This window comes from Scylla paramamosain, chromosome 30, assembly GCF_035594125.1.
Source record: "Scylla paramamosain isolate STU-SP2022 chromosome 30, ASM3559412v1, whole genome shotgun sequence".
Lineage (NCBI taxonomy): Eukaryota > Metazoa > Arthropoda > Malacostraca > Decapoda > Portunidae > Scylla > Scylla paramamosain.
The window spans coordinates 1,560,001-1,585,421 of NC_087180.1; positions in this window are offsets into that span (position 1 = coordinate 1,560,001).

Genomic DNA, 25,421 nt, shown 5'->3' on the forward strand with positions numbered 1-25,421 from the left:
GGTGGTTATACTCCATGTCAGCAAGAGTGTTGCAGTAACTCAGCCAGATGAGGACACGGGAACATTACCACTGACTGATGCTTTCACTCGCTGATTGGTCTAAGCATTCCTGTCCTCCTCTGAACCGTGCGGTAAATTGACTCGATTTCTACCAAAATGATTTCTTTGATTGTAAGATACCAGCTGATTACTACTTACTCGTTCTAATACTTTTATAATTAAGGGTTCGGGAGAAAGGCATAAGTTTTTCATCACTTTCAGAACAAGACAGGAATAAGCTGACCAATCAGCGAGTGAAAGCAGCAGTGAAGGGTCGTGCTGCCGTGTTCCCGCGTCCTTGTCTGGATAAATCACCCTGACACACTTGCTGGAACGAGGATAGGCGGTGAGTAGGCGTTGAGTGGGAAGCGGGGAGGCGGTGAGTGGGCGACACACCAAACACACAGCCGAGGAAAGTAAAAGAGAGGGCTAAAGAATACGTTCAAAGGAAGGGAAAGCGAGGAAGTGGCGAGGAAGCGGTTAAAGGAGTGGCGAGGCGGCGGCGAGCGGCGCCGAGAGGCGGCACACAACGCACACAGTTGAGAAAGTGAAAGAAAAAGCCGCAAGTGCGTTCAAAGGCAGCAAGACAAAAGGTGTCTTTTCTGTGCACCAGTTTTCAGTTTGTGTCCATTGTTTGCCTTGATTCTGAGGATTTAAAGGTGAGGTTTTAAAATTGTTCCGCTGAATCTGTGTCTGAGGAAGCCCCTTTGTCGGGATGAGCGGCTTTACTTTAATAATTGTCGGTTTATCAATTTAAATAGAATAATATGTGGTTTTCATGACAAAATTTAATTCTTTTACTGTGAAGAGCTCAGAACTTGATTTTGTTACAGAACAGCCACTGCTACCACCACCACCAGTACTACTACTACTACTACTACTACTACTACTACTACTACTACTACGACCACCATCACCACCACCACCACAACTATTATCATCTACTCTTTCACTACCACTACTCTCTTCACCCATTTCTCTCCCTCTTCTTTCTCCTTCCTCCCTCTTCTCTCTCCTTTCTATTTTCTCTTCCGTTCCCCACAATACTTTCAGCATGTGTGCAAATGATAAAGGTTCAAGTCATCAATTCCTCACGAGCACAGCAAACACTCAACACTGAATGACTGATTATATTTTCAGCTTTCCCGGATGCAGCGTCTCTTTAAATGCGGCGCTGATTTGTTTGCTTCCGTGATTGTGGTGCTGGTGTGAATTAATCGTGTTGTTTTAATTTGGTGCTGTTTTAATTTCACTGCTATGTTCACTTATTTACTTGTTTATTTTTTCATTTGTGCATTTATTTATTTATTTTATTATTGTAGCTTTTGTTTTTGTTAAAATGTCTGTGCATCGGGACGAAAAGAATTGTGGTTGTTGTTGTGGCTGTGTGGTAAACCTACATTATATGAAGATGGAACAAGAAAAGAAGAATAACGAAATAGAGAAAGGAAAACAAGGAAGAAGAAAGGGGAATAGAGAAAACAGAAATCCAGTACCAGCGCAGCAGTTTTTATTTTGAAACACTTGATGCGAAGGGAAAGAAGGCCCAAGCAGACGTGACCCACACGGAAAAAAGTTACATACATAAAGGAGACTGTGACCGTGGGCGAGGGGAGCAGGGCAGAGATGAAGATGTTGGCTGCTGCAGTACCAACCATAAAATAAAAGCTAGCACCTAGCGGGACCTCGTGTGTGAACAAGGGGAAAAGCCAGGTGACTCGTGGGAACTTACCCGTGCCTACATCACCCCCTACCTCGCACTCTACCCTTATACCTCAAACTCCGCCCTCATGCCCTGACTGGGTAAAGCTATATATTATGCCGTTACACCTGTGGGCGGGTCATGTACATAAACTGTATTACTGTATACTCGTATGTGTTTGTGAAAATGTATGGGAATTTTGACCTTATCAATGAAATAACTTTTCTGAGGGAAAAGTTTAACAAACTAGAGTATATTAGGTTATGTAACTGAGAGATAAGTTATTAGCAGAGATTGCAGAAGTAGCAGAAAGCAGAGTAGCAGAGACCAGAGATTCCGAGAGGCCCGGCCTGAGGGTGGCCGCGGGTGAGATGGACGGGATCACGTAAAGTAAGTGAAGCCTGTAAGATTAGATAGGAGAAACAATGGTAGAATGTTTAGGTTTATTATTTTGATACATGCGCATGTTGCTTATGTTTTGCACTGAATGAAATTGTGTTATGTTCTGTATGTGCTTTTCTTATTGAACTTTGAATTAACGTGACGCTGATATAATTGTTTTTCTCCGAACTGAGTAAGGTTGGTGTAGATTGCTACGGCGCGTCTTCATGTGTGTTTCTTTATAAAGTGTAAATTGCATAAATCGCTGTAGCGCAGATATTTTGCATGTTTTCCTGTACGAAGAACGAAGAACTATTGATGACTTAAATTACGTCGTGTGTATTTTGTGTACGAAGATTACAGTAATTCTTGAATATTAATTGAAGATAAAATTTTTTGCAATTATTGTCACTGGAAAAGAAAAGTAAGATTGTGTCGCGATTGTTATTTTGCTGGCGACGTATCGGATGTGTTTTATGTATTAATATATTCATATTAAGCAAACTGGGAGATCTACTTGAGTAATTTTATCCAGTAACTAGAGGAACTGTGCAACATATAAAACACGATAGTGGTTATGGTTGTTGTGGGTGTGGTGGTTGTGGTTGCTGTGGTTATTGTTGCTGTTGCTGTCAGTTGTTATTGTTGTTGCTATTAATGTTGTTGTTGTTGTTGTTGTTGTTGTTGTTGTTGTTGATGATTTGTTTTTTTTCTGTATAAAAATAATAAAACTTTTCGATGTCTGTAGTTTTATTCGTAGTCTTATTCAGTTAAAGCATGAAGGCTAGGGGATCCTGGAATGTCATGTTGTAATTAATAGATAAAAGCTTTCACATGATCCGTCTCTTACATGAATACAGTGGCTACATCAGACTGACGTTAATTCGCTCCTTCTGAATGAAAATTAATTACCCAATTCTACAGCGCTTTCCAGGCATGTGAACTGTCAAACTTAAGCCCGACTCAAGTAGTTCTTTCTCTTATTAAAACTTACATCACTAAGTTAGAATATTTTTTTTTTATTACATCAACCCGGACTTTGTTATTAAAGTGTTTGCTTAATATTTATCGTGAACTTAAACAATCTGTTAGAGTTTCCTTAAGTAAGCTGAGTAAAAACACTGTCAAATGTAAGTAACAAGAACAGTTTCTACATTCTACAACTTTTAATAGGGATTTACAATTATGGAACTTACGAGAAACTAACTGTGAACTTTAGGGAAGACTATAATTGAGAAATCTGACCGGTCATTTCATGCAAGTATTAGCAATGAATAGTCAAGACAGTGCCTTTTTGTTGGCTTGACTTGGAATATGCTCACGTAAAATTCTTACAATGAAATAAAACGTTTCCACACAATACTCCGTCAGTGTGCGGCACAAACACTTCACAGAAATGTTAGAAAAGCCGCGCCGCGCCGCACCGTCTCTGTCTGTTTCTCTTATGGAGGGAAAACCCTCGAGGAAATAAGCAATTTAGCTCAAGTTTAGTTTCAAAGTGCGTGTGAGACAGTAGCGCCGCGAGCCACGCCTGGGGTCGGCCGGTGACGGAGTCGAGGAAAACCACCTTAAATGGCACTCCGAGTTAGCACAGTGCCAGACCAGCGGCCGGTGATACTGCGTCCTCTTAAAAAAAGGTGGCGGAGGCGTGGTGGGAGCCGTGCAGCGCGCGGCACGACTTGGAGCCTCCTCTCAGCACGTACATGTGTGGTGGTCTATTTTCTATTGACAGAAATGGAAAGAAGCGAAGGGTTGCGAACCAGGCGAGGCGGGAAAGCTACGCGATTGGTGCTCCGCGAATAGACAGCTTGAGGGGGACGCATCACAGCCACTCTCCACCTACGTACACCCGTAGTACAGATTAGAGATACATTGCATGTCAGAATTCAGACATCCGCGGATGCGGGTGTGTATGCGGATGTCATATGTACATATTTTGCGTATGAGAATATCAGTTTCTGCTAAATAGCTGATGTGGATGCGGATATCAAATTATGACATCCTCACTGATGCGGATGCGGATTTTTCAGGATTCTGCTATACAATCACTATAAAGCACCAGTTATTGCCAGATGGCCGCTGCGATAAGCGCTCAGCAACGTCAATTCATATATTTCAGTCTTATTTTTGTATAACTGCTCAGTATAAAGTTAAGAACGATACACTGAAATCTTTCTTGTGAACTTTAAGCGAGAGTAGGGTCTGCACACACAGCCCTGCATAGTGCATGTAGATATTGTTTACATACACAAATACGTGCTCTCTCTCTCTCTCTCTCTCTCTCTCTCTCTCTCTCTCTCTCTCTCTCTCTCTCTCTTCCCCTCCCCCCTCTCTCTCTCTCTCTCTCTCTCTCTCTCTCTCTCTCTCTCTTCCCCCCTATCCCACCCCCCCCCCCCTCTCTCTCTCTCTCTCTCTCTCTCTCTCTCTCTCTCTCTCTCTCTCTCTCTCTCTCTCTCTCTCTCTCCCTTCCCAGCCAGGCTACTTTTCTTCAGAGTTAATTACTTATGCAGTACAACATATAGCAGGTGTGTACAATACTATTATACAGTGCATACATACTTTTACATATTTACACGAGACAAGTAAACATTAAGTAAAATTCTCTCCCACCATCCGTTGTTGACACAGTGTTGTATAAATTTGAAAGGAAATGAATAAAAGATGGAATTTTAGTAGATAATTATGTAAACAAGCATTAAATAATTTTCTTCAATTTCACAAGCTCTGTAGTCTGTAGTGTATAAAATGTAACCGCCACATCTCTTTGTGTATGATACTGATACGGATATTAATTTCATCACAAATACGGATGTGGTTGTTTAATTACTGCGAATGCAAATGTTAAAAACTGTGCTCATGTTCCACGGATAAGGGTGAGGACATCCAATACATCTCTAACCCACAGCCTCCCTCCACCCTCAGCCAGCCTCAACCTTGTAGCCTTCAATCACACACTGCTCCTCCTTACACCACCACCTCAAGGTCTTAGCCCACAAGCTGCCAGCGCCGTACATTTATGGCAGTGGGTAGGCGCGCACTGGACGCCACCGCTATATATTTACGGCGGCTATAAAAAAAAATCGCTGTGGTCATATTTTAACCGTGAAGCTTTTCATACTTTATAGGCATGCCAAGTGTACGCGTCTCATTCCTGACCTGGCCGCAGTACAGGTAGGATATCTCGCCGCGCATATATAGTGATGCGAGACACTATGAGTCTCATAGTGACCGTGATAAGGATTATAGTGATAGAGGTAGTTTGAGTGGTGAGGAAAGTGAAGTGCCGACGCCTCGCCACTCTCATTATGCCCAAGCAAGGAGGGTTTTTATTGAAGCCTCTGCTGACTCTCAGGCCAAAAAGAGCCTCATATATGGTGATGGTGATAGTGACGATGGTGATGATGATGATGAAAGTGCTGACGACCCAGGTGAATATAGTCTGGGGTCGTGGATGAGGCTGAGTCAGGAGGAGGCAGTAAGCACCTGCTGAAACGATAATTACTCCCAGTGACGTCTAAAGCACTGATCAGGTGGTGCTGTGAGTATATCATTAAACCCAGCTGTGACCTCACGGAACGTTTCTCTTTGTGTCTCACAACACAAGGGGGCAGTCACAGCCTGCCCTCTTCCTTCACATAACACTAAAAGCACCTAATTACACACACACTCTTAACTCAAAATTCAAAATTATCATGGCGACTTCTACACCAGCCTCGGAGTCCCCATCTGGGGAGGGAACCACAAATGTCCCCAGGTCGGACTGCTCTTCTGGTATCGACCTAAGTCTCTTGACATCCCCCTCAACTTTTCTTCATTAACTTCTGAAACATTCGCGGTCTTAGGTCTAATTTTCAATCTGTAGAACACTACCTCTCCTCTACTAAATCTCATTTTTTTCCTCACTGAAACACAGGTGTCTGAGGCAACAGATAGTAGCCCTTTTTCTGTTCCCTTCTACTTTCTCTATCCTCATTTTCAATACAAAGCTGGATGTAGAGTCTATGTGCGCAATGACTCAACCTGCTCTTGTGCCCACGCTCTTGAATCTTCCGAGTTTCCCACCATCTGGCTACGACTACAGTCACTCTCAAACTAAATTTATCTGTGTTGTATACCTCTCACCTAATTCCTCTGACTATAAGAAATCCTTTGACTATTCAACTTCCAAAGTGGAGCACATTCTGACTCTCTTCCCTTTTGCAGAGATCTCCATTCTTGGAGACTTCATTGTTCACCACCAGCTTTTGGCTTTCCTCTCCCTTCACTGACCATCCTGGTGAACTAGCCTTCAACTTTGCTATCCTCCGCAACCTAGAGCAATTGGTACAACACCCTACTTGTATTCCTGACCAACATTCTTGATCTTTTCCTAACCTCTAATCCTTCTGTTTATGCTGTCACCCTCTCTTCTCCGTTGGGCTCCTCCGATCACAGTCTCATATCTCTATCTTGTCCTATCACTCCAATCCCTTCTCAGGGTCCCCCTAAGCGGAGGTGCCTCTGGCGTTTTGCCTCTGCTAGTTGGGAGGACCTGAGGAGGTATTTTGTTGATTTTTCTTGGAATGATTACTGCTTCCGTGTCAGAGACCCGTCTCTGTGTGCTGAGCGCATAACAGAGGTGATAATGTCTGGCATGGAAGCGTACATTTCTCATTTTTTTTTTTTTCGATCTAAACCTTCCAAACCTTGGTTTAACACAGCCTGCTCTCGTGCTAGACATGATAGAGAGGTGGCCCACAAAAGGTAGTTGAACCTTCCATCACCAGAATCTCATGCACTTTATACTTCTGCCCGGAACCATGCCAAGTCTGTTCTCCAACTACCCAAAAACTCCTTCATTAACAGAAGGTGTCAAAATCTTTCAAGATCAAACTCCTCTCGTGACTTCTGGCATCTAGCCAAAAATATTTCCAATAACTTTGCTTCTTCTTTCGCTCCTTTACTTCAACCAGATGGCACCACTCCTATCACATCTGAACTCTTCGCTCAAACCTTTGCTAAAAACACTACCTTGAACGATTCAGGGCTTGTTCCTCCCTCTCCTCCACCCTCTGACTACTTCATGTTAGCTATTAAAATTCTTCGCAATTATATTTTCCATGCCCTCGCTGGCCTAAACCATCGGAAGGCTTATGAACCTGATGGCGTCCCTCCTCTCCGATACTGCACCTCCGTGCTTGCACCTTGCCTAGTCAAACTCTTTCAGCTCTGTCTGTCAGCATCTACCTTTACTTCTTGCTGGAAGTTTGCTTACATTCAGCCTGTTCCTAAAAAGGGTGACCCTTCTAATCCCTCAAAACTACCGTCCTATTGCTTTAATTTCCTGCCTATCTAAAGTTTTTGAATTTATCCTCAACAGGAAGATTCTTAAACATCTATCACTTCACAACCTTCTATCTAATCGCCAGTATGGGTTCCGTCAATACCGCCCTACTGGTGATCTTCTGGCTTTCCTTACCGAGTCTTGGTCATCCTTTTTTAGAGATTTTGGTGAAACTTTTGCTGTTGGCTTAGACATATCAAAAGCTTTTGATAGAGTCTGGCACAAAACTTTGATTTTCCAAACTACCCTCCTACGGCTTCTATCCTTCTCTCTGTAACTTCGCCTCAAGTTTCCTTTCTGACCGTTCTATTGTTGCTGTGGTAGACGGTCACCGTTCTTCTCCTAAATCTATTAACAGTGGTGTTCCTCAGGGTTCTGTCCTGTCAGCCACTCTCTTTCTATTATTCATCAATGATCTTCTAAACCAAACTTCTTGTCCTTTCCACTCCTTTGCTGATGATACTACCCTGCACTTTTCCGCGTCTTGTCATAGACATCCAACCCTTCAGGAAGTAAACATTTCACGCAGGGAAGCCACAGAACGCCTGACTTCTGATCTCTCTAAAATTTGATTGGGTCAGAGCAAACTTGGTATTGTTTAATGCCTCAAAAACTCAATTCCTCCATCTATCATTTCATCACAACCTTCCAGACAACTATCCCCTCTTCTTCAATGACACTCAACTGGCCCCCTCTTCTACACTAAACATCCTCGGTCTGTTTTTTTTTTTTTTTTTTGTAATCTAAACTGAAAAATTCACATCTCATCTCTAGCTAAAAAGCTTTTATGAAGTTTGGCGTTCTCAGACGTCTCCGCAAGTTTTTCTCACCCCTACAGCTGCTAACTTTGTACAAGGGCCTTATACATCCATGTATGGAGTATGCTTCACGTGTCTGGGCGGGGTCCCACTCATACCGCTCTTTTAGACAGGGCGGAAGCAAAATCTTTTCATCTCATCAACTCCTTTCCTCTGACTGACTGTCTTCAGCCTCTTTCTCATCAGTAGCATCTCTTGCTACCTTCTACCCTTATTTTCATGTTAACTTCTCTTCTGATCTTGCTAACTGCATGCCTCCCCTCCTCCCGCGGCCTAGCTGCACAAGATTTTCTGCTTTCTCTGACCCCCATTCTGTCCACCTCTATAATGCAAGAGTTAACCAGTATTCTCATTCATTTATCTCTTTCTCTGGCAAACTCTGGAACTCCCTGCCTGGTTCTGTATTTCCATCTTCCTATGACGAACTCCTTGAAGAGGGAGGTTTCAAGTCACTTATCCTTCAATTTTTGACTACCGCTTCGGACCCTATTCGGAGACCGGAATCTCAATGGGATTTTTTTTTTTTTTATTGATTTTCGTTGCCTTTGGCCGGTGTCCCTCCTACATAAAAAAAAAAAAAAAAAGGAGCAGTGTGAGACAAAAGGATAATTCGCTCCATGGGAAGGGCCTGCACGCAGGAAAGTCCCCACACACTTTGCGCATGTGCGAGCAATCTCGCCTCGTGATTGGTGCGAGAAGTATCGCCTCGTGAATTGCCGCTACCTTCTCATCAGCTAACCTAAAGTAGCCTAACCTAACCTAACTTAAACTTACCTAACTTAACTAGCCAATCCTAATCTAACAAACATATTACCTTACTTAACCCAGCTGATATAATGTGTTACAATAAATAAGAGACCATATCCGGTTATTTGGTATAGGGTAGTTAGATTAAGGTTAGGTTAGATTAGGTTAGGTTAGCTGATGAGGTGGCGACGAATCACGTGGCAAGACTACTTGCACGTAAACAGTGTGCAGGGACTTTCCTGAGTGCGGATCCTCCCGCTCCGCTCCATGCCACCCCAGTCCACCATCACCTTCACCCCACCCCAGCCTGCCACCACCTCCTTCACCTCACCCCAGCCCACCACCGCCTTCATCCCACCCCAGCCCGCCACCACCTCCTTCACCTCATCCCAGCCCGCCACCACCTCCCTCACCTCACCCCAGCTCGCCACCACCACCTTCACCTCACCCCAGCCCGCCACCACCTCCCTCGCCTCACTCCAGCCCGCCACCACCACCTTCACATCAACAAAGCCGCCATCACCTCCCTCACCTCACTCCAGCCCTCTATGTCGTATGCGTCGTATGCAGATGGTGCTCAGCCCTCTACATCCTCTGCCACTGCCATGCCTCCTCCTTTGAGCCCCTCCTTGGGCAGGAGGCTCCCCCGGAGAGGCTCACCAGGCGCAGGTAGCTGTGGGCGTGCACCTGGTCGTGGCTGCGTGCGTGGGCGTTTATGTCGTCATGGCAGCGTACATGGAAATGTACATGGTACCAGGGAAGCATCTGCACCACCAAGTGGTTCCCTTGTCACCGTTGACGACGGTGGTGGTGGTGGTGGTGGTGGTGGTGGTGGTGGTGGTGGTGGTGGTGGTGATGATGATGATGATGATGATGATGATGATGATGATGATGATGATGATGATGATGGTGGTGGGGGCAGCGATGGTGTTATTGGTGACGACTCCAACTTGAAGTGCAAGTGGGAGGATGGGAGCACTTTCGAGCCCATTTTTCACCCCTTTACAGGCGCCGCCAGTGGTGGCTGCAAGGTGCCTGGCCTCACAAAGGATTTCAAGAGGCTGGAATTTTTCCAGACTATGTTCCCCTTACCCTGATGACTGAGAATGTCCTCCTCCCCAATCTCAGTAACACTTTTATGATTCCAGAAGGCTTTTCCAGTGTTATCCTCTGACTGTCAAGGAGCTAAAAGTTGTCCTGGCACTCAACATCAACATGGGCATCATCAGGAAACCAAACCTAAAGCAGTTCTGGTCGACTGATCCCTTGATGATTACTCCAGTTTTCGGAAGGGCCATGTCGAGAAACCGCTTCCAAAACATCAAAACACACACACCTTCGTTTCTTCGACATCCTAAATCCTGCCAGTCGTGATAACAAAGATGCAATACAAAGGATTCATCTTACCTTGGACACCTTCACGGAAACCTTCTCCTCCAGCTTTAGCCCCTTCCAAAATATAGTGATTGACGAAAGCCTGATCCTATGGTGTTAACTTTCAGCAGTATATAAAAACCAAGCGCCATCTATTCAACTTCAAATTCTTCGTCATGTGCGACTATAAGACCGGTTACATACAGGATATCATTCCGTATACTAGCAAACAGACAGAAATCATGTCTGACCATTCTCTTGGGGTCTCTGTGGCAGTGGTAGCCAGCCTCCTGCAGAAGTATCTGAACCGTGGCCACTTCCTCTTCATGGACAACCATTACACGAGCCTTCTACTCGCCCATTACCTGGACCGCTACCAAACTGGCTTGTGTAGCACCGTGAAGAGGGGCCGGAAGAGGATGCCCAGACGTCAATCACTGGCAAAGAAAGAGGTGATATTCTACGTCGCTGATGACACCCCTGTGACGCAGCGGTATGACAAGAAGGAACTGTTCTTTTTGTCTACTGCGAGCCGCTCCCTTATCCGCCTCACCGACAGTATCAATTGGGGAGATAAGAAGAGGATAAGAAAGTGGAAGCCTGAGCCTGTACCTGCCTACAATCTCAACATGATGCACGTATATCAAAGTGACGCAATGATCTCTATCGAGTGTACCGCTGAAGTGGTATAGAAAATTGTTCTTCCATCTCCTGGACCTCGTATTTTTTAATTCACACATCCTTTATCAACACATCACTGGCAAGAAGAAAATCCTGAACCTGTTCGTCCTCAAACTGGTGAGAGACATTCTGGGTAATTACGGCGAGGCCAGGCTACAGGCATATAAGAGTATCGCGGACCAATCTCTCCGTCTTGGACAACGGCACTTTATCTGGACAAAACCTGTACCACAAGATGCCAAGAGAGCCCCTCAGAGGAGGTGCCAGGTGTGTGTTGTCACTAAGGCAAGAGGTTCGACTCAAGGTACGAGTGCATAGACTGTGATGTGGGGTTGTGCCTCGAGCCCTGCTTCAAGGAGTATCACACTAAGCTTCATCCCTTTGACGTGTGAATTGTGTAGTAAATAGCGTGCATACAAGATGAACAAAGCCTCAATAGCATAAATGTTTTATTATATGAGAAATTATGACCTGTAAATCCCCTCACGAGTAAATGCATTGCTTAAAATTGTTGCATACAAGTGTTATCTACTTCTATTTACTTCCTTTTATTGTATCTGTTGAAAAACAACTTATGCATGTTTACAATAAAAAATTTTCTGCATCGAAACACAAAAACTTCTAACTTGCGTATAAGTAGCTCGGATCGTGTCGGACCTCTATGCACTCTATTCTCCTGTAACCTGTGTCCTCGTATAACCACCTTCTACGGACCTCCGAAGTTGTCTCAACGAGTGCCATGGAGCGTGTAAATCTACGAAAAGTAACACTCCCTGAAAAATGGTGGGCTTAATCCTTCCAAAACCTCCATGACCTTCTCTTTGGTTTCCTGGTCATCAAGAAAAGAGATACCCAGCAGCTGCTTCTTCATGTGCAGGAAAAGGTGAAGGTCAGAGGGTGCCAGATTGGGGGAATAAAGGGGATGGGGCAACAATTCGAAGCTGCAGGACACCAGTTTATTCACGGCCACCATGCGCAGGAGCGTTGTCCTGGAAGAGAAGAACACCTCGGGTCACTTTCCCTTGGGATTTCTCAAGCAGAGCCTCTCGAAGCTTCCCCAGTAGATCAGCACATTTATAGTACAGTCTATCAATGATGCGACAATAATCCAAGAAGTCCACGAGGAGCCAGGACACTGTCACCACGATGTTCCGGGATGACTTCGTGACCTTGAATTTTCATGGCCACCATGCGCAGGAGCGTTGTCCTGGAAGAGAAGAACACTTCGGGTCACTTTCCCTTGGCATTTCTCAAGCAGAGCCTCTCGAAGCTTCCCCAGTAGATCAGCACATTTATAATACAGTCTATCAATGGTGCGACAATGATCCAAGAAGTCCACGAGGAACTAGCACACTGTCACCACGATGTTCCGGGATGACTTCGTGACCCTGAATTTTCGTGAAATCGGAGAGGAGGGATGCTTCCATTGCTTAGAATCGGCTTTGGTTTCCGGATCGAAATGAGGAACCATGTTTCATCCTGGGTTACGATTCAGGCCATGAATCCCTCTGGATCCGCTTTCATGAGGTTCAACACCTCCATTGAAGTCATTATCCGGTTCCCCTTTTGGTTAGGCGTCAGGATTCTTGGAACTCATCGCGCAGACACCTTGAAAAGATTGAGGTGATCGTGCAGGGCAGTAACAACGGAGCCATTACTGATCCACAGTTGAGAAGCAATGTATCGCACTAACATTGCTCTCCACCACAACCACAGTTTCCTTGGTGACTGCAGCTGATGGACCACCACTTCGGGGGTCATCCTCATACAAGTATCGGCCCTGCTTGAAGAAAGCAGACCAACCTTTGACAGTGAAATAGGATAGGGCACTGTCCCATAGTGCTGTCATCAACTCCTCATGAATCAGCTGAGGCACTTTTCCTTGAATCACGGAAAACTTTATCACAGGCTGCTGTTGAACTTCACTTATTTTGCCGGAATGCGCCATCCTCACTCACCAGAAGTCACCTTTGGACTGACCAAAAGAACGTTGTTGGGATGTCACAGTCAGTCCGTGCATTACTTGTTGGAACATGTACAGACGTGTTCCAGCAGCGGCGGGCTCCTGCCTCCCCTTCTATGTCAGGCAAAACGCTCATTCAACATCCATTCTCATACGTTCCGCAATCTTATTTCAACATCCTGTGTGCTTTTCAGGCGGTTTTCAGGATTCCAGTGAGAGCTTAGCGAAGATTTCACATCAAAGAGAAAAAACATGAACGAGAAATCAACTAATAATTTTGTGGCCTGAGAAATCAGTCCTAATTGAAAGCCCAAAGCGTTTAAGTTAAGCATCTGGAGTCTTAAAGAAAAAAAAAAAAAACTGTGCAAGGTATATACATGCTTAAAATATACATTTTTTTTCTGAGTGGAGAGAAGCTACAATTAGACGATTTTGTATGCGCACGAGAGAGAGAGAGAGAGAGAGAGAGAGAGAGAGAGAGAGAGAGAGAGAGAGAGAGAGAGAGAGAGAGAGAGAGAGAGAGAGAGAGAAATTCGTATAAGGTCTCCTACATTCTCTCGATATTCCATCGATATGATTCGGACACGTGAAAAAGAAAAAAACGTTGAAAAACCAGAATGTCTTTTCTTTCTTTTCACCATTTTTAAGGTTTTTGTAGTTCAGGGTCAACGTCGTTTACACACATACACACACACACACACACACACACACAGGTGAGAGAGAGAGAGAGAGAGAGAGAGAGAGAGGAGAGAGAGAGAGAGAGAGAGAGAGAGAGAGAGAGAGAGAGAGAGAGAGAGAGAGAGAGAGAGAGAGAGAGAGAGAGAGAGAGAGAGAGAGAGAGAGAGAACGTTATGTCTTCGAGATCCTCTACAGACGTACGGTGCATTACTCTGACACACAGCTCCACTACACTTGATGCAAACCTCAATAAGAAGAATTAGATACACAAGTAAATATTATTAAAACTATAAACCCTAAACAAACAAAACAAACAAAAAAGCAAATAAAACAGAACCAAACATAATCAGCTCGTCCGCCATCTTTGTATCCTCTACTTTATGTTTCTTAACATTTCTCTCATCTCTTATTTCACCTCCTAAAAAAACTGGTTATATAACAGTTTCCGAATACAACACAGCTTTACATAATATATGAAGGTAATATCACACATTATGCTACTACTACTACTACTACCACTACTATTTTTTACTGCTAATGCAACTATCATTACTTTTACAGCTGCTGCTTCTACTATTACTTTTACTGCTGTTTCTACTACTACTCCTACTACTACTACTACTACACTACTACTGCTGGTGCTGCTGCTGCTGTTACTACTACAGTTACTACTACTGCTGCCACTACTTACTACTACTGCTGCTGTAATAGGCACTACCTTGCATGAAAAAGAATAGATATAGGAGTAGAATTAGAAGGAAATTAGAGACGCGTTAAAAAATCTAACGCCAGTATTTGAAGAATTGTGCAAGAGGTGAACAGGACGTTGAATTGATAACAGCCAAGCTTAACTATAAACAGCCGGTTTGTTTTATGCCCATTCAGCTTGTTAAAGGCTTACCTCCCATTGGGTGGAGATTAAAAAGTCATTCATTTTTCTTGATATTATTGGCTATGGAAATCTATGACGTATGCCTAGGCACCTCTCGGACAATCCTCAAGTCACTTTTAGCGTCAGTAGCAGCCAGTCACCAAGATACAGGTAGTACAGACGCACAACCCGTGTCGCTCTGTCACGAGTTACTCATAGACTTAGACTCTGACCAAGACACAAGAGTCTTAATAACTTTGCAAATAATCTTAGTCGCGTGATTGAGTAGTATAGAAGTGCACTGTTGTTGAGCTGTAAGACAATTTATTTTTCTAAATAAAACGCAACACACCAGACTAACTTTGATAACCCACTTGCACAAGGATGTTGTGAGTGATGATTATCGAGAAAAATAATAGTCGACTCCGATACCAAGCTACGCCCACCGACACACAGCCGTCACAGAGGCAGGAGTCACACTGCTGCTGCTGCTACTACTACTACTACTACTACTACTACTACTACTACTACTACTACTACTCCTACTACTACTGTTGCTGCTACTACTGCTGCTAATACTACTACCACTTCTGCTGCTGCTGTTACTACTATTCCTAGTACTACTACTACTACTACTACTACTACTGCTGCTACTACTACTACTACTACTACTACTACTACAACTACTACTACTACTACTGCTGCTACTCCTACTACTGCTGCTGCTGCTGTTACTCCTACTATTGCTGCTGCTACTCTTGCTACTGCTGCTACTCCTACTCCTCCTCCCATTGCTGCTGCTGCTGCTGCTGCTGTTGCCACTACAACTCCCCACTACTACTAATACTACCACTCCTCTTCCTCCTACTACTACTACTCGCACTACTACTACTACTACCACTACTACTTCAACCAATACCACTATTACCACCATCAACTTCACCACCACCACCATCACCACCACAATAACAACAGCAGCAGCAGCACGGCGTAAGATTACATTATCCATCTCACCACAACCATCACGTAACACACACCCAAGAGGGGAGGAGAGACAGAACCAATACATCCAGAACAGCAATTAATCTGACGTACTACTACTACTACTACTACTACTACTACTACTACTACTACTTAGCTTTCCCCTCAACGCCTGCAAGGGTAGCTAGCTCATTCATTATGGGTGTAGTTTCCAATAATCCCTCGAAGCGAACAAGTTATCAAAGTCCCCCAGGAGTAGACGAGGAGGAAGTTAAGGCTGAACGTTGACAGAACACGAGTGAGTAAAGATATCAAGGAAGGGGATTCATGTGAGTGTGTAGTTAAGGAGGAAGAAGCAAGGAATCAGGGAGGAAGGAAGGAGAGAATGAATACAAGAATAGGAGTGAGGAAGAAAGAACACAGCTCGAAACAAAAAAAGAATAATGCCAAGAATGAAAACAGTAAAGGAAGAAAATTAACGAGAAAGGAGGAAGAGCTAAACACGAGGGAAAAAAAAGAGGAAGAGGATAAGCGAAGGAAAGGAAACACACTGAGTAAGAAGGATTAACGAGGAAGGAGGAAGAGCTAAACTCAAGAAGGAAAAAAAGAGGCAGAGGATAAGCAAAGGAAAGGAAACAAACTGAGTAAGAAGGAAAAACTAAAGTCAAAGGAAAAAAAATTGTAGATGAACACAGGAATGTGAAATTAGAGAGGAAGGAAGAAAATCAACAAATGGTAATTAAAAAAAGAAATACAATAAAAAAATGAATAAGGAGGAGGAGGAGGAACGAAACAATAGGAAGAAAAAAGAGGATGAAGACATATAAATGAATAACAAGGAAGAATGAAACGAAGAAGAAAAGAGGAGACGATAAGAAAGAGGCAAAAGCAAGCGAGTGTGGATAAAAGGAAAGAATTTAATTCAATGTAAAAGAAGGAAAGATGGACATGGAAAGGAATGCGACTGAGCCAACAAGAAAAAGAAAAAAAAAAGACAAAGGAGAGAATAAACACAGGAGAGAAAAGTGAGCGAATGAATGAGTGAATGAGTAAGAAAGGAGGAGGAAGTTTTAGGTGTAAAAGAAAGAGAAGAATAAACACAATGAGAAAAAAAATGATGAATGAGTGAGTGAGCAAGTAAAGTAGAGGGACAAAACTTTAAATGTAGAGAAAGAAAGAAAGAAGTACAGTGAGAAAAAGTGAGTGAGCAAGTGAGTAAGTGGATAAGGAGGAGGAAGGCAACTCGAGAGGGGAAAAAAGCGAGGAAGCCAGCTCGAGAGGGAGAAAAAGAGTAAGTGAATAAAAGGGAAGGACAAAACTTAAGAAGGGAAGTAAAAAAAAAAGAAAAAAAAAAACAGGCAGGATGGCTGAAGAAGTGAAGAGGGTAAGGACAATGTAATAAGAGTGTGCCTGAGGGGACGAGAGAGAGAGAGAGAGAGAGAGAGAGAGAGAGAGAGAGAGAGAGAGAGAGAGAGAGAGAGAGAGAGAGTGAGTGGTGCGGCTCCTCTTTCCCCTCTCAATGTCCGTTCTCCTCAACTCAACACCTCTCTCACACACACACACATACACACACGCACACTCGTTCCCGTCCGCAACTTTTTTCTCTATCTGTGTGTGTGTGTGTGTTCCATCCGTCTCTTGTTTGTCTTTCTTTGAGTATTTGTATTCCTTTCTTTGTCTGCCTTTGTCTATTTTTCTGTCTATCTGTCCATTTTCTTTTCGGTACGGCTGTATTTTTCTGGCGATTTGTCTGTCTTCGTATGTGTGTTACCTGTCTTTTCCTTTTCTGTCAGTCGGTCAGTCAGTCTGTCTTTCAGTGTCTCTCAGTCAGCTGTATCTGTTTTATCCGTCTATATTCCTGTCTGTCTGTCTGTCTGTCTGTCTCTCTCTCTCTCTCTCTCTCTCTCTCTCTCTCTCTCTCTCTCTCTCTCTCTCTCTCTCTCTCTCTCTCTCTCTCTCTCTCTCCAAGTTACGCCGCTCCATGAATACACTCCACACCCACTTGCAATTTAAATACGAGTACTGCGAGGGTCCGAGAGAGAGAGAGAGAGAGAGAGAGAGAGAGAGAGAGAGAGAGAGAGAGAGAGAGAGAATATTCTAGTAGTAGCAGTAGTAGTAGTAGTAGTAGTAGTAGTAGTAGTAGTAGTAGTAGTAGTAGTAGTATCAAAAGTATCAATAGCTTTTAGCTAGAAAAATTAAAGAAAAATAAGTAACTTAAAAGACGAAAGGACAATATAAAAGCTAAATTACGACAGCAGGACAACTTCACACACACACACACACACACACACACACACACGCACACGAAAAGACACATTAATTCGCTAGCAAAAAACAAGACGAGGTATCGAGCAAACAGAGAGAGAGAGAGAGAGAGAGAGAGAGAGAGAGAGAGAGAGAGAGAGAGAGAGAGAGAGAGAGAGAGAGAGAGAGAGAGAGAGAGAGAGAGAGAGAGGGGTGGAGGGGCAAATAATACAAGAAAAAAAAAAACGTAATGTGTAGTATTGAGGTAAAATTTCCTCCTCTCTTCCTCCTCTCCCTCCTCTTCCTTCTCTCCTTCCTACCCATCCTCTACCTCCCCCTCCTTCACGTCCTCCAAGCATCAAAGTACGCCTCCCTCCCCCTCCCCGTCCTTCTCCACCTTCAAGCCATCGAAGTTTGACCAAGTGAAAGGCCCGTCCACACGATCGCACACAGCTCGACAGGCGCTGTCTGCAACTGGGCCAAGTCCGCAGGCACAGCTGTAGTGTGTAATTTGTCCGCTGTTCGACCTGGCCCAGTCAAATCCGGACAAAAGCCAGAGTGAATGGTCGTTTGGGTGCAGGCAATGTCTGGTGATTTCACACTACTATCAACACAGGCAATTTGCCCGTGTTTTAACTATAACCCAGCCAACAGCAAACTGCCCGCCCGCTTGTGCCCGCGGACACAGCTCGATCGTCTGGACGCAGCTTAATAAATACACACACACACACACACACACACACACACACACACACCGTTGCCTCGTGTCTCTCTGTCTAGCGTGGTCTTTGAGTAATGTGATCCGCGGCAAAGATTGTGTCGCCGGTAGTCCCTCTGAGCTGTCCTGGCGCGGAGAGTGAGCACAGCGCGCGGCAATGATAAGCAAGAACACACTAGTCTAGCCCGAAACACTGTCCCAAACACTGCCAGACACACGGCCACATGTTACCAGCACGTCACACACAATGCTGTGCCAGAGTTTGGAGTGCCGTTACAAGCATGACACAAGGGCAACAAATGTATAGGACCGTATTCTGAAACGCTTTGCCCTCTTGGCACGACTGTTTTCAAAGGCCACAGAGATGATAAGCCGGGTTCTCACGAATGTTTCTCTTGTTTATAAAGTAGAAATTTTGTTAATCTGTCACTAGAATAATATAAACATTTAAAAGTCCATGTAACTTTAGAAATCTTGTTAATCTGCCACTAGAATGATATAAACACATTTAAGAACCCGTTTAACTTCAGAAACCTTGTTAATCTGTCACTAGAATAATACAAACACATTTAAAAACCTGTGTAACTTCAGAAATCTTGTTAATCTATCACTAGAACAATACAAACACATTTAAAAACCCGTGTAACTTCAGAAACCTTGTTAATCTGTCACTAAAATAATATAAACCTATTCAAAAAAACCCTTGTAACTTCATTTCGAGTCTGTTGACTGTAGTGGAAGTGCATCGCAGAAGTGATCCAGAATATGAGCCTTACAGTGGGATGGTCCACACTCGCTAGTCAATATCAACTTCAGTGTCTCGAGTAGTGATGCCAACATGAACCTTAACGTTAAGCTGTTTTGAACGAGTGAGAGGCGCTGTTCAGAGCACTCACACACACACACACACACAGATACACACACACACACAATACTAATACAAGTTTTGGGGAAATGTGATCGCACCTTTTGTGTACTGGTTACTTTAGCATCATCCTCCTGTATGTACCTAATTTGTACTCATTGTCTCTCGTTAGTCTTTGTATTTTTGTGGTCAATAAAATGTAATCTAAAATTATATGTGGTGATGTCGGTAGGTTTATGGTGATAATGGTAGTTGTGGTGATTGTGGTGGTGGTGGTCATGGTTGTAGTTGTGGTGGTGGTGGTAGTGATAGTAATGGTGGTGGTAGCAGTAGTAGTCGTAGTAGTAGTAGTAGTAGTAGTAGTAGTAGTTGCAGTAATGTGTATGCAGCTTTACTTTGCTGTGTATTGTGATGTGTGTGCGTTTATTGCTGTACCGAAACATTTTCCTTCAGCCACTCCTGTTACCACCACCACCACTACTACTACTACTACTACTACTACTACTACTACTACTACTACCACCACTACCACCACCACCACCACCACCACCGCCACACGAGTTTACACGCTTCACTAACTTCCTCCCGGGGTCAAACTTGCCGTGGGTCTGCGGTACACATTACGGCACACACGTTTCCCTGTCCCCCCGCGGCATGCATCAGACCCACGGTGACACCCTGCCATGCATATTCAGATTTCCAGCGGCAGTATAGGCGGGAGTCCTCTACTGCTGCTGCTTTTGGCTACTGAACGATTATGTAACTTTAGCTACCAAACAAACAGACTGGGATGTTTTTTTTTAATATTTTGTTTCTTTGAGCACCCGTTAGGTCGCCACAGCGGATTATCCTCTACCGCGCTCGGTCTTCTGCGCCTTCCTCAGTCTTACCTACCACAAACATGTCTCCTTTCACGGCATCTATAAACCTCCTCTTAGATCCTCCATCTCCAGCATCCATCTCCCCACACATTCAGTCTCTCCTCCTGACGCGCCCAGACCACCTCAGTCTCGTCTCCCTAGTTGGCAACCGACGTACACGTGTTGCTGTGCTGTGGCTGTGATGTATTCATCCCTGATTTTGTCCAGCCTCGTCACTCGTTTTTACGTTGAGTTTTTTGGCGCGTGTCTAACCGCGGGGATCCCACTCAGGGTATGAATATTATCGAGGCACCAACACGCAGCGGGGAATTAAAACCTGCCAGTACCTCACACCAACACGAGAGAGAGAGAGAGAGAGAGAGAGAGAGAGAGAGAGAGAGAGAGAGAGAGAGAGAGAGAGAGAGAGAGAGAGCAACGAATTTCCTTTTCAAGCGAGATAGTTTTGTCCACCACAGGCTTGTTTATGACGCGCCATCATGTGTGTAGAGCACCGCAGCCGCCACCACTATCACCACCACCGCTAGTCCCCTCGCCTCCAACCCTTCCTCCCTCCCTCCCTCCAAGCAGGTTTGTTTTTGTTTCTACGGAAATTCTGGGTCTATTTTTTATGAACACACACACACACACACACACACACACACACACAGACACGCACGCTTGACATGCTAGATAGGATGCTAGAAAAAGTTAAGAGAGATGTGGTGGGCATGGCGTGCTGCTGCTGCTGTGTTCCTAGCGGAGGAAAATAATTGAAATAAGCGCCTGATTGTGGCGTTAAGGAGAAAATCTTGACTTTTACGTGTTTTTTTTCTTCCAAATTTTTTGCCTTCTTGCCATTACTATGAAGATACCAGCTGAGACAAGGGAAGAGGGGACATGTGGATACTGAACACTATGGTAGACAGGTTAGATATGGAAGCAATATGACAAGAATAGTATTTAGAAGAGTGATTGGCCCGACCACCACCACCACCACCACCACCACCTTTCCATAACTCAAACCTATTTTTTTTTATTTCACGTCCTTCCTCTCCTTTCATTGCTTCAAAATAATCTAGAAAATGTAATTATATTTTCTTTAATTTGTTTGTGGTTTTGATGAGGCTTTCTGTTGCTTTAGGTTACGTAAAATTGAAGAAAAACAATCTTCATATCTAAAACAAATAATAACCAAGCTATTTTTCAGTGCTTTAAAATCGAAAAAGAAAAAAAAATTGCACTTTCCTGCTTTATTTATTTATTTTTTTTTGGTTTGGAGAGTTGTTGCTTTTATTTAGAAACGTGAAATTGTAACATCCTTTTTATTTTTTTTGTAATAAGATTTTCTGTTGGTTTTGGTTACGCAATACTGAAAAAAAAAAAAAACGATCTTGATGTCTGAAAAAAAATCTTATTCCACGCCATTTCTCTTCATTACCTGCTTTAAAAATCGAGAAAATAAAAAAAATGTAAAACATTTCCTGGCGAGTTTTTTTATTTATTTATTTTTTTATTTTGGAGAGATTGTTTCATTAAAAAAAAAAAAAATGAAAGGGCACCGTTAATTTTGAAACCATTTTTGTTTTATTTCACGCGCCTTGTCATTAACTTTACAATAATCGAAAATAAAAAATATATAATACTTTTCCTAATAGAAGCTTGTGGCTTAAATAATGGTTTTGTCGGCTTTGGTAACGTAAAATTGTAAAACCATCTTTATATTTGAAAAATCACGCCACTTCTCATCATTAACTGCTCCTAAATAATCGAAAAATATGAAACATTTCTAAAGCAAGTTTGTGTTTTTGATTAAGGTTTCTTTTGATTTTGTTTACGTATAATTAAAAAAAACTATATTAGATTTTTTTTTATTTCACGCCATTTCTCTTAATTAGGTGCTCTAAAAAAAGACAAAAAACATAATACTTTTTCTAATCAAAGTTTGTGGTTTCATCCCAATTCCTGTGTTTCCCCTTGCACGATATCCACGTCCTCAATATAATGCAGTGAAGTGACCAAGGACGGTGTGACGCAGTGCAACCAATTGTGTTCCCTGTTGGCCTCCTACACAACGTACCATTTAAGGGGAGTCATTCTTCTCTCCTCCTCTTCAGTTTATTTCGTCCTCGGTAAACTGTTGATTTTCGCCACTGAGGTCATCACGTAACTGTTACATAATCAAGTGTATTACCATGATAACTTTCGTTTAGTTAATCTGATTAAGGATATCAAGTTAAGGAAATAGTCCGGGATTAAGGGATAAGTTTCGATTAAGGATAGTTGGTTAAGGACATACTCTGGATTAAGGATGTTAAATTACGGCTTACCAGATGATAAATTAAGAACAGAGTTTCGAGTAACGATCGTGTACAAAATAGTGCTCATGTACGTAGGATTGGAATCATCTGAGTGACATGTGAAAGGCTGTGCTTATATTTATTTTTTATGCTGTAATTTCTTATGCGAGTGCGAGGATTGGGTTCATATTGGTGGTGGATGTATAATCGTGGCGTGATGATTAATGTTGTTTAGAGACTATAATAGAAATATGAAAATCAAAGCAGTAAAAGATGTGCCCTCTTCAGGTAAGAGTGGAGGTCACAAATACGAAAAAAAAAACACCTCCATATTCAATTAATTTTAGGCCAGTTACTACAACCAAAAAGGAAAACCTCTTTTTTTTTTATGAAATGTAGTGAAAGTTATATGTTAGGCAGTCTTATTCGTATTCCTATTAATAAGAGGAACGGAGGAAATAAAATGTAGCAAGAGGAATGTAGTGTAGAGGGATGCTGCAACCAAGATAAGCTGTGCCTGTACAGCTGGGCATGTCACTCAGAACAAAGGATATTTGGATTTCTTAAGAGACAAGACATAACACCAGCACAATCGGAAATGTTGGTTAAAACATCCAGGTACTCAGTTCCCTGATACAATATATATATATATATATATATATATATATATATATATATATATATATATATATATATATATATATATATATATATTGTACAATATATATATATATATATATATATATATATATATATATATATATATATATATATATATATATATATATATATATATATATATATATATATATATATATATATATATATATATATATATATATATATATATATATATATATATATATATATATATATATATATTGTACATATTGTACAATATATATATATATATATATATATATATATATATATATATATATATATATATATATATATATATATATATATATATATATATATATATATACACGCACACTTGTTGCATGTATGGGAAGTTTGTAACGTGGCAAAGTGAGTTACCATGGAGAATGTGACTGAGCAAGGTTGTGCTGGCAGTGGTGGGGAAGGCAGCAATGGCGAGGATTGGGAAGGGGCGGTGTAGTGGTAGTGGTGATACGTACAATATGGAGGTGACATGGAGGGCGGAGCAGCGATGGATACGAGTATGGAGGCGTACAAATACCTTAATGTGGCGAATTCTGATTGCAGTTTTTAATTATGTAAATCTAAAAACAGCCGTAATAAATCGCGGTACATTGTGGGTCTGGCAGGGATGCACGTGGGGCGAGGCAAAGAGCTGCGCAGCCATGCCGCAGCCGCCACCACCACCACTACTCACACCGATTCTCATTTTCCCTTGACACTAATTCCTCACAATTTGAACACCTTTCGTTTGATTTCAGACAGAAATAGGCTCAGCAATAATATAGTATCACAATATGTAAAATGGATAGAATAAAATGGTCCAATATAATGGTCTGGCAACTATCGATGCTAGCCTGCCCAGCGGCGTCACCGGCCTGGCTATCAAGACGCAGATCTTTCACAACACACTACAAATACAAGTCTACAAAGAGTACCTACTCACCACGTCTCCTGGACAGCTGGGGACATGCTGTAAGTAGGATTCTGCAGTTCTATATCACCCTGATCGCTAATAAAGGTACAAATAAGCACAAGCCGTTACGCGCGTGCACCACACAACCACCGCAGCTACTCTGGCTACTGTGGCTTAAATGAATCCCATTGCTTCGCTTTCCTGTTTCGAAGCCGCTCGGTTTCCTGTTTCGAACCCTTTTGGCTCATGAACGATACGTAAAAGTTAAAGCAACGCCGAAATTCGTTTAATGCAGAAAGACCTTATGTGTCTGAAGAATTAAGCATCTGCACTACTTTTTATTTATTCCTTATTGTAACGAATAATGGCTAAAATTCGTCTTGAGAAAGTACTTTTCCAAGATCACACACACACACACACACACACACACACAGTGGTGGACAAAATGGCTTGTGTGCAGACTATGTAAGAACTTGTAAACATGACACGCTCCCAGCCTCAATGCACGGCGCGAGGGAGGAAGCAGGTACAGGAGTGTGAGACAGCGAGGTGAAGGGAAAGATTGTCCCCGCACCACCTCGCCTTCCCAAGAGACACTCACTTGTAACATAACACTCGCCCTTCACTTGTCAGGTGCCGCGGCCTTGACCACTCGTTGCTGCTTCTGTTTGGGGCCATTTTTAGTCCTTGATTTCTTTACAAAAATGGCGCCTATATGCATTTTCGATAACTTTTCCTCGCCACTCACGCGGTCATCTCCACTAACCAGCTATCACCCAGTCACCGTGTCGCTATATTTATGATGTCCAGTCAAATTACTGTTCCCGCTACTCTGCTCATCACTCCCTTCAGTAATTTATGTTAAAAAAATTCGATATGATACTACGGGAGAGAGTCTGGGAGCGAGCATTGTAGTTTTTTCTCTTGGTCTTGTTCTTGTTCTTTACTACTACTACTACTACCACTACTACTACTACTACTACTACTACTACTACTACTACTACTACTACTACGACTACTATTTACTAGCAGGGCCTTGCCACAGAGAAACATTTGCTTCCTTCCGTAACAAGACACGTACCAGTGATGCAAAGGAGAAGAAACAGCACCGCTAACCTACAAGTCGATATCAACCCAAAATACTGCGTCCTCTGCCCACACACTGTACCTGTGGCGCAGTTCCCTTCCCTCTGTTATGAAACGGAAGGTGCAGCGAGGCATGGGCGGCACTTCGGGTCAGGGCGGGTCTATACCAATTTTCCAGGACCACACCATAATCTGTTTGTTGCGTGCGTCGCTT